General features: G+C 35.4%; 1 pseudogene; it reads left to right on the top strand.

The window, feature by feature from the left end:
* The first annotated feature begins 4587 nt into the window (after positions 1 to 4587).
* LOC102002975 lies at positions 4588 to 7229 on the top strand (annotated as a pseudogene).
* The last annotated feature ends 2879 nt before the right edge of the window (positions 7230 to 10108 follow it).

The raw sequence follows: 10108 nt of genomic DNA, 5'->3' as shown, positions 1-10108 counted from the left end.
AATTTATGGTACTAGTTTATTTTCCTGTGACATGCCTCTTTCCCTTGAAAGTATAGAAGAGAAAAAAAGTTAATTAGGATTTTAGAAGCTGAACTGTGGTTAATTAAGACTTTGCTGCATGTTACAATCTTCTCAGACATGAACACTTTTATTTTCTATGTATCTATCCTTAATGTATGGTGTGCACAATAGACTGGTACAAATATTATATTTTTTAATGATACTTCATTTATATGAATATATATGAAGAGTTATTTTTTCAGATAACTGACATAAAAACATTTTAAACTGTACTAATTTTGGTTAAAATTGTTTTAAACACATCCCTTGATTGCCTGCCTTATAGAATGATCTTTACTTATACTATAAAATAGAGTTGCCTTCACTAATACCTGTTGGTTTATTGAAAGAAACTGTTACTATGTAATTGTTTGATCAACCTTGCATGCCTATTTCTGGTTATATGTGCAACCATTTTGAAGATGGTATTAGGTAATATAACAACCATTGTAAATATCCTATCACCATGTTTTGAAATTCTGTATCATTTTTATTCCCCTCTATGCTGTTTTGTTTATGTATTTGTTTTTGTTATTGTGAGTTTTTGTAAAATAAAAAACAAAATTTATACCTACAGATGAGGATAGCTGGAATAGGTGTATTGCTTATGTCTGTGGTTTATTGAAAGGAATAGTCAATGTTTAAAATTTTCTTTTTTCTTGACCAATTTTGCATGCTTGAATTTGGTAATCAGAATGACCTGAAAATAATATGCAGTATAAGAACCATTGCTGAACTCCTACCATTTTTTATGGTGAAGCTCTGCATCATTTCCAAAGTTTGTTTTTTTATTACGTGTTGCTGTCTTTACTTGTTTGATCAATCTTACATTCTTATGTCTGGTGGACTGAGCAACTTTGTTGAAGATAACAGTATATAATGTAGCAACCATTGTTAATTTCTACCATTTTGTTTTGAGGTCATGTATCATTTGTGTTGTTTTGATTTTGTCTTCATTGTTGTTTTGTTAGTTTTTTTAATATTTAAAAAATAACTAAATAATTTTTTTAAAAAAGTCTTCATAATAGGTATGGTAAGTGTCTTTATTCCCTACTGGCCATTTAACATTTGCTGATCAAATACAGAATAGAAGACCTAATCAAGATTATTTGAGTACAATAGAAAAACATTTCTTAATGAAGGATCTGAAAAAAATTGAATACGAATAGGGGCTCATATTTTCTATCTAACATATTTGAGTAAATAGATGTACCACCAACAAATATACTAAAACAGTAAACACGAATTGTTCCATGCAATCAGGACCATAATATATGTGTGAACATAATAAATTATCACGGTCACCATCAGTCTTATGGGATTGTGTACATGTATATATTTATGCAATAAAGCCTCTTCTTTGAATTAATCCTAGCTATTAACTATATTCCAGAGAGCTTGTTTTTTCATCAACCATCTATTCTAAGTGATGGAGCCAATATCTAAGCCCATTTATAGGGAAATATTTTGTATTGGGCACTTCAAGTATTCAAAAAATAGAAAATGAAGAGGAAACCCCACTCAGTGAAAGATCATAGTAGTTCAGGCTTCCAGATGTAAATGAGTAAAGTATTTCTGTAGCTGGTTTATTTTCAGCTTTTAGATAGTTTTCTAAGTTGCTGAACCAGTCCTAGTTTTCTAGCATTTCAGATTTATTTGAGGACTTTGATTTACCATCCCAGATGGACCAGTCAACAAAACTTTAGAATTCATTACAGGAGACAGCATGGATTCAGTAGAAAGAATCATAGTTAAAGGAATGCAGTAGTCGTGCAACTTGCAATGAGAAAAAGCTTTCATGGAGAGACTGAGTGTGCACAGCTGATGTTTGCAGAAAGGGCAAGATGCAGAGGGTAGTCTTGAGGGGGAATTTGACCAAGAGCCAGTATTTTCTCTGCTCACAGCACTCTGCTACAGCCTGAGTTTCTATCATCTTCTGTGGAAAGGAACCCTGCTGAGCCCTCCTTCAGAAGCTCAATCACCAAAATGCTGCCTTAAAGAGCTCTAAAATCAGTCACAGCCAGATGCTACCAGAGCCCCAAGGTTAAGAGTCAAGTCATCTCCAATGACACCTGAAAGTGCAACTTGGGCTCTTTTCAGGCCCTGATGGGGTCACTTTGAATTGATTCCTTGAAAAAAGATGAGACAGAATGCAAGGTGGTGAGTCTGATGGCCAAAGCAGAGTGTGATTCTTCCATTTTTGTGATTCTTTCTCAAGTCACATTTTGAAGCTAATATTTCTGCCACCATCTCCAAGCATCACACTGACCATTGCTCATAGAGAAATCTTCTCTCTTTTTTGTTCAGTTTGAGACAGATTTAGAGATTTGAAAAATAACTTTTTAATATAAAATCAACAAGTAAATAAAGCTAAAAGTCAAACATGCCCACAGAAACAGAGAAATAGGTCAGTTCTAAACAGAATGAGGTCCCGTACTAGACCACTATCAGAATAGACTATAAAACTTATTTATACATAATCCCAGGCTCCACAGTCAATTTATAGATTAAACTTTCAAGAGATGAAGCCTGTGAGTCAGTATCTTTACTAAAGTCCTCAGTGCAGCAGCCAACACTGTCTTTGGACCAAACTTGGAAATGATTCCTTTAGTTTCCTGGCCCTACCTAAATTAACCTAGCCAAGCCATCATTGAAGCAATTTACTTTGATGTCAGAAGGCCATGTCTAAACATCATCACATGCCAGGTATGGTGGTACATGCCTGTAATCCCAGCGCTCAGCGGCTGAGGCAGGAGGATCCAATCAGTTTGAGCCCAGCCTCTGCTATGTAGTGCATTCAAGGTCAGCCTGAACCACATACTGAGACTTTGTCTGTAAAATACAAAAATAAACAAACAAAAAACCAACTACAAAAAAAACCCAAACAAACAAACAAACAAAAAAAAACAAACTTCATCACAAAGGGAGGTTAGAAATTGTAGATAAGTTGTTATAAGTCAAACTCCCCTCTGCTTAAGAAAATTAATCAAAATATATCTTTTTTTTAAATTTTAGAAATAAAAGGAGGAAAATACTAACAGATCGACAACGTTTTACAAAATAGCAAAAAATATATCTTAAAACACATGTACTGGGGCTGGGATATAGCTCAGTGGCACAGTGCCTGCCTGGCAAGCTTTAGGTCATGAGTTCAGTTCATAAAAAAAAAAACCCATGTACTGATATTATGTGTTATGACCCTTATGAATGCACATACATGACCAACTCTAAACAGTAAAAGAGTTTCACAAATGTCATATGACATTAATCCTTGGGCAGCCAACCTCAACATGGTTATTTCAACTGTTCTTAAACTCATTTCAAAAATATCTTTATTCTCTGATGAATAGTGACCTTGATAAACTATTCTTTTTAAAATGAAGTCTACATGTCTTTTATAATTTTCCAGTGTTGGTCTTTTTGTCTGATCCCCTCCCCTAAGTAATCTAGAACAAGCTGACTCTTTTGTGAGTATTTTTCAGATATTTGAAGACTAGAGGCACGAGGCCATCTGTCCTCTCTAACCATCCCACTTCCTCATAAGTCTTTACCCAAATTACCATCAAGCTATCCTTTACCCATCTTGAATTATATTTAGCCTGTATACTGTAAATTATATTTAGCCTGTATATTTAGCCTGTATACTGTACACTTCCCAAGTGTTTATATCCTTCAGAATCATTTGTGATATTGATCTGCTTATCTGTATGAATTAATCAGGTTTGTCTAGGCTGTGTTAACTGTATAAGCTTGAAAACTCATTGACTTAATACAACTCAATTGACTTCTTGTTCACATTATTTATTCAACAAGGCCAGAAATGGGTTCTATGTAATTTATACAATCACTATAAAGACAGAGGCTACAATAAAGTTCTACACTTTGTAGCTGTCCCATGAAAGATACAAATCCTTCACAATTTCATAGGACAGAACTAGAATCATAAGGGAAAACTAGAAAATCTCATATCATTCCATCACTGTTTTGCCCTCAATTCGTTGGATGGAAGTAGTTGTATGAGACAATAGAAATAATAAGTGAATATGCAATGGTGATTTTCCTTCACAAATTCTTTCAGTTAAAGTAAAATAAACATACCTTCTATAAAGATTTCTAAGACACTGATTAAAATTTTGAACAAGACAATTTGAGAGAAGTACTTCTTTCACTTGATGTAGCTTCTTTTGAAGATATGCTATACTAATAATATGCTAAGAAATCAAGGAGAGACTCAGATAAAATAATCTAGGATTCATAAACTTCCCTTTCTTCAATTTACCTTCCTTAACTTCAAAATTCACACAACACTGTAACATACACAGATGCTCCTACAGCCTCTGGGAGAAGCAACACCTGTGCATCAAAACCAGCCAAGCAAAAAGTTACTAACCCTATTCAGCAGAAAACACTAAGCATATTTCTTTGTAAATGGAAGTGCAAGGGTCACCTAGACACTTCTGCACCTAGGGCCATTGAGCCACATTTTTCTCTAGACAGGACTGTTAGGAATTTGCATTAAACATTATCATGGTCATCATCATTCCTATGGGATCTGCAGCATCTATGACAGTAATAGGGTTCCCAGAAGGGAGAGCTGAGAGAAGCCTTAGATGGAGACTAGTTTCACTCGTCACTTCTGACGGTAGTTACATACAGACAGAGTTTATCATAAACTGAATGTCAACAAAGTGGGATTATACAACAAATGGCACAATAGGACAAAAATGTACTGTTCTTATCGTTCTCCTTGCTCTTTAACAGACAATTGTGACAAAACCACTAGGTAATTCTGTTTTTACCACTCTGACTTTGCTCATGCTGTTTTTGCTGTCTTGAAAGCTTTCCCAGCACTATTCCCTGTGAGGTGAGATCTCACTTATTCTGTGAGATTTATTGCTACCTGGCCACTATCTTTCTGTATTTTCATCTCATTATCCTATATCTTTTCGTATATTAAGCAATCATACCCATACAAAAGTAAAGAAGGGAAAAAAAATTTACAGGTGTCTGAGAAGACATGAACTGGGTCTCAACACACCTTACAAGTTAATTCTTCATGGTGATTTTTAATTTTAACTTCATAGCCATGGTGAGACCAGGAGAAATTCTCTATCCTTACTAGAACCAGGTATATGTAGAACGATGGAATCATGAACTCTCGCCATACAGAGAAATAAGCAAATAAGAGGAACATGTCAGAGATATTCCTGAGATCTCTATAGGCCCTCACATTAAGGAAAATTCTCGCTTGATAAGATGAATTTAGAATTATGATGGATGAAAACCATTCTAAGTGAACTATACATATTCTAAATTCTTTCTAATAATTTTGTCTTGGGTGTTTGGACTTGACATTTAGACTTTACCTATTCTCAGCTAAAATTTCTGGAGAATAAAAATTCCTACAACTATCTCTTGGTCAGTCTTCATGTAGAGAAATCAACTTTTATTACTAATATACCCTGCACTAAGTTACTAATCACTGGCAACTATTTATACTTCTAGAACTGATACAACACCCATTTACTTGAAAGAAATTTAAATTTATAAAATAATTCCAAGTATCTTCTTATCACCTTAATAGGCTCTCCTAAAACAACTAAGGAATGAGTGCTATAGAGTGGGCCACATTGGTGCTCCAGACATGCAGATAAGTAGTAGGACCCAAACTTAATAGATCAGCTACATGGCTATTCCTACTCTATGTTATTTCTAATATATGGTAGAAAAGTATACTTTCTATTGTTATTTTTCCAAAGCCATTTTTATAAAAGCAGTTTATATGTGTCTATTTTCCATTTTGCCACCTGAGTTTATATTTATGGCATATAAATAGTAATAGCTTTAGCTTATATTTGCTAGTGGTGTTTGTTTGTTTGCTTCCTTGCTCTTCTACAATTTATTTTCAAGATTCAATGAAAATCAATAGCAAGATTTCTAAATCCAAAAAAATCTATTTTATATCACAGAATTTTAAAGGATAAGCAAAGTATTATATAACAATTAATTGTATTTACTATCTGGCACCTGTGTTATGGAAAATAACCATTTAAGACTTATAATAAGTAGATATTTTAAAACAAATCTGTGACAGTGATTAATTTTAGAGAAGGGAGCATGACATTCAGAGAAACACTTCTCAAATATAATAATTTTTAGCATACTGCCACAAACTAGAATATAACCCCAAAATGAGAAACAAAGAGATAATGACAATAAAAATGAAACTGGCAGTCAGAGACTCTCTATGCTTTCTGAAGATCTCAAAAGCAAATATTAACTGGCCTCCCCAAAACTTTTTCCTCAAATGACTTAAAACCTATATACTCTCGCATTAGTGCAAACGGAACAACATAGACTCTGTGGAGTCCAAATAAAGGTGTATCTGGGTAATGAGAACATGAAATAATCATATATTTTTAGGGAATAGTGAACACTTTAGTACACCTGAACCGTAAGTGAAAAGGAGAATACAGAAAGATGAGGTTGATCTTAATTTGGTTCAGTGTAACGTGAACATATGTAAATTCATCATTCTTAAGGTTGTAAAGTACAGCCAAAAGTGCAAGTTGCTTGTTGTTTCCAATCCAGTGCATATCTTGACTTATGTGGCTTGAAAGATAAGTGACTTCCCCAAAACCGTGTTATTGGAAGTGGTCACAATCTGGATTCAGCTCAGTTATCTTACCTGATGAGGGAAAGGCTAGGAGTTCACCCACTAAACTGCCATGCGCGGATCCTCAGGGAGCAGGGAGACTCCAGTGTGCCTGTGTGGGATGGAGTGAATGTTGCTGGTGTCTCCCTAAGGAATTTGCACCCTGAGTTAGGAACTGATGGGGACAAGGAGCAGTGGAAAGAGGTTCACAAACAGGTAGTTGACAGTGCTTATAAAGTGATCAAACTAAAAGGCTACACATCCTAGGCCATTAGACTGTCTTGACAGATTTGGCAGAAAGGCTAATGAAGAATTTTAGAAAAGTACATTCAATTTCTACCATGATTAAGAGATTTTATGGAATAAAGGATGATGTCTTCCTTTGTGTTCCTGGTGTCTTGGGACGAAAGGGGATCTCAGATGCTGTGAAGGTGACCTTGACTCCTAAGGAAGAAACCTGTTTGAAGATGAATGCAGATACCTGTGTGAGATCCAAAAGGAGCTGCAATTTTGATGTCTTCTAGTGTCATACCACTTCACTGGGCTACAAGAGGATTTATTTGCATGTTATACATGTTGTCCCTTTACCTTATCTGTGGTTGAAGCAGTAGTATTAAAATGGACTGGGAAAAACATCAGTCTCCCAAAATTAGAAATAGAAATGATTCACAAAACCCCACAGTTCTACCCTTATGCCAGATGGCACTTAACCTGTGTAGTCCTAAACTGGCTCATATAAAATAGCCCCACCATCTCTGAGATACCACAGTCACTGTCACAGAGGCTCTACCTGCACTTTAAACCAGATGTATGTTACTGTTATATAACTTCATCAAACAAGCTTATTTTGACATTTTTCCCAGCTGATCACAGCCCGGGATCCAATGTATAAATCCAATATAGTGTGTCTTGTGCATAACTGTTTTAAAGGATTTTATTTTATGTAATACATATACATGTTTGCACATATATCAGAAGTATACATTGCCATATAATGTAAAAAGGAAAGATATACCTGTGAACAATGCAACCAAGTATCATACAAACTACAACACCAAATAAACCTTGAACGGTGACTACTCTTAATTAGAAAGAAAGAAAGAGAGGAGGCTAGAGAATTTGACAAGGGCTTCATCATGGAGGGTTTGGAGCTGCTATATAAAAGTACATGGACTGGATCATCAAAATAATCAAAGAATGTATGGAAGGGTTTTAGTGGGGAAACAGGGTAATAGTAGTCTATTTTAGTTTTAAGAGATAATTTGCTTTCTATGGTGTTACAAACTGCTCAACCACCTGTAAGTATAATACCATTGTTTAAATAAATATATATGTTTTATGAATAAATAGGTACATATGGTTTATACGTGTGTAAAATGATCAAATTGGAAATAAACTCAAGAATTCCCATCATAGAGTGGCTTTGGAGTTAAGAGAAAGGGCTTTAACTTTATAAATATATTATTCAAATTACCAAAATAAACATCTATTTGCTTTTCAAATTAAAAGGAAAGTTCATCCTGGCAGTAGTGTTGAGGTACAAAACTGGAGTTGAAGAAACCAATTAAGAGGCTACTGAAATTTAATTGTCTAAAGGATAGGTAATAGGATTCTAAACCAGTGATGGCAAATATTTTAGAGCTCTCAATCCTGACAAATAGCCAGCTGAAGCACACATGCCATAGGTTTGCCACTACTGTCTCTATAAACAGTGATGTCATAGAAAGAGAAAGTATATTTCGGCCATATTAAGGAAGTAGACTAAGCAATGTGACAACACGGACCATGGGCAGACAAAACAGCAGAGGTGATTAATGTGATGTTCAAGTTGCTAGCTGGAGTGATTCAGCTACTAGCATAGAAAATATAGGGTGAAGCACAGAATTTCTGGAAATATATATCTTCAGGTTTGAAAATGTAGACTTTGATATATCCATAGGGCCTCCAAGAAGTACTGGTTTTGTTAGAGCATTGGATTCATACACCTGCATCTGTAAGAAAACATTAGGCTTATTAGTAATAGAGTTGAGTATAAGAACCTGATATTCTAACTATAGTGTATCAGGCAATGTCCCTAAAGGAATCAAGGTATATTCTAGATGGTTGAAAAGCAGAAGAAATTAATTATAGGAGTATGAGAAAGGGAAATCAATCAGGGAAATGAGGGACCCAGAAAGAGCAAGACTGTGAAACCACTCCAATACCTACCTTGCCATTCCTGGCCTGCGTTATTGAGGAAAATTTACCAAGTTTCTTTAAGCCTTTATCTATAAAATGAAAATTAGAATACTGGTGAATTTATGGGACTGTCATGGGGATTCAACTTAATATAAATTAAATATTTTGTGTAAATGTCTAACCCAATTCATATTACAAAGTAAACACCTGATCAATATTAAAGGGAAAGAGATGATGACTATCAGTGGAACGGTCATTAATTCAAACCCCCAAAATATTCAGTGTAAGCTGTAGTAGACAGATAGTGCCTTGGAAATCACAACCTGAAAGATAGTTACGATTTAACAAAGTGCCTATAATGTATGCATGTTTGATTGGGAACAGCATACATGTGCAGAGGACCATATAGAGACTCTAAGTAGCATCATTACCTGAGCTAAATAAACCTTTCCTTGCTTAATTCTGGGCTTCAGGTATTTTGTCTCAGTAACAAGAGAAAAGTAACCAAGACAGAATTTGGTACCAGAGGAGTGGGGTTGTTGCTGTGACTGCACCTAACCATGTGCTTCAAGAACCTTTGGGAATGGCTTGTGGGAAGAGTTTGGAAATGTTCAGAGATGTCACCTGAAAGAGTCGTGCTGGAACGCCTTAGGCTGTTCTACATGGGAGATTCTGGTCAGAGCTCAGAAGACCAGAAGGCTGATAGAAATCCTGCTGGTGAAGGCAGGACTGAGGAGGTTTCTGCTGGGAAGAAGGATGGCATTGGTTGTTGGACTCCAGATAATGTGTGTTATGGCTTGGCAGAAAGTTTGTCTGCATTTTGCTTGTGTCCAGAGACTTTGCCTGAGACTGAGATTAAGGGTAGCAGATTTATTAAGCTGGCATAAGAAATTATAAGGCAGTTATATTTGGGGCAGTGTCATGGCTATTGTTGGGGGCTTTTAGCCAGATTTATGTTGAGAATCAAGAGCAAAGAGCCCAGGAGGAGGACTTAAAATGTTGTGATTTTGGCCAGGAAAAAAGCTCCAATAAAGCTGTGGACTACATAGAGTGAGCTGAGGAGATTTTAATTGCTGAGAAGGGAATAGTAATATGAGCCACTTTGTTGAAGATAACAATATGTAATATAATAGCTACTGTTAATTCCTATCATTTTGTTCGTGTATCATTTTTATTGTTTGTACTTTGTTTTGTTTTTGTCCATATTGTTGGTAT

The sequence above is a fragment of the Chinchilla lanigera genome, unplaced genomic scaffold (assembly GCF_000276665.1).
Source record: "Chinchilla lanigera isolate Chin_1 unplaced genomic scaffold, ChiLan1.0 scaffold00001, whole genome shotgun sequence".
Taxonomy (NCBI): Eukaryota; Metazoa; Chordata; class Mammalia; order Rodentia; family Chinchillidae; genus Chinchilla; species Chinchilla lanigera.
This window is presented reverse-complemented; position numbering and strand designations above follow the sequence as displayed.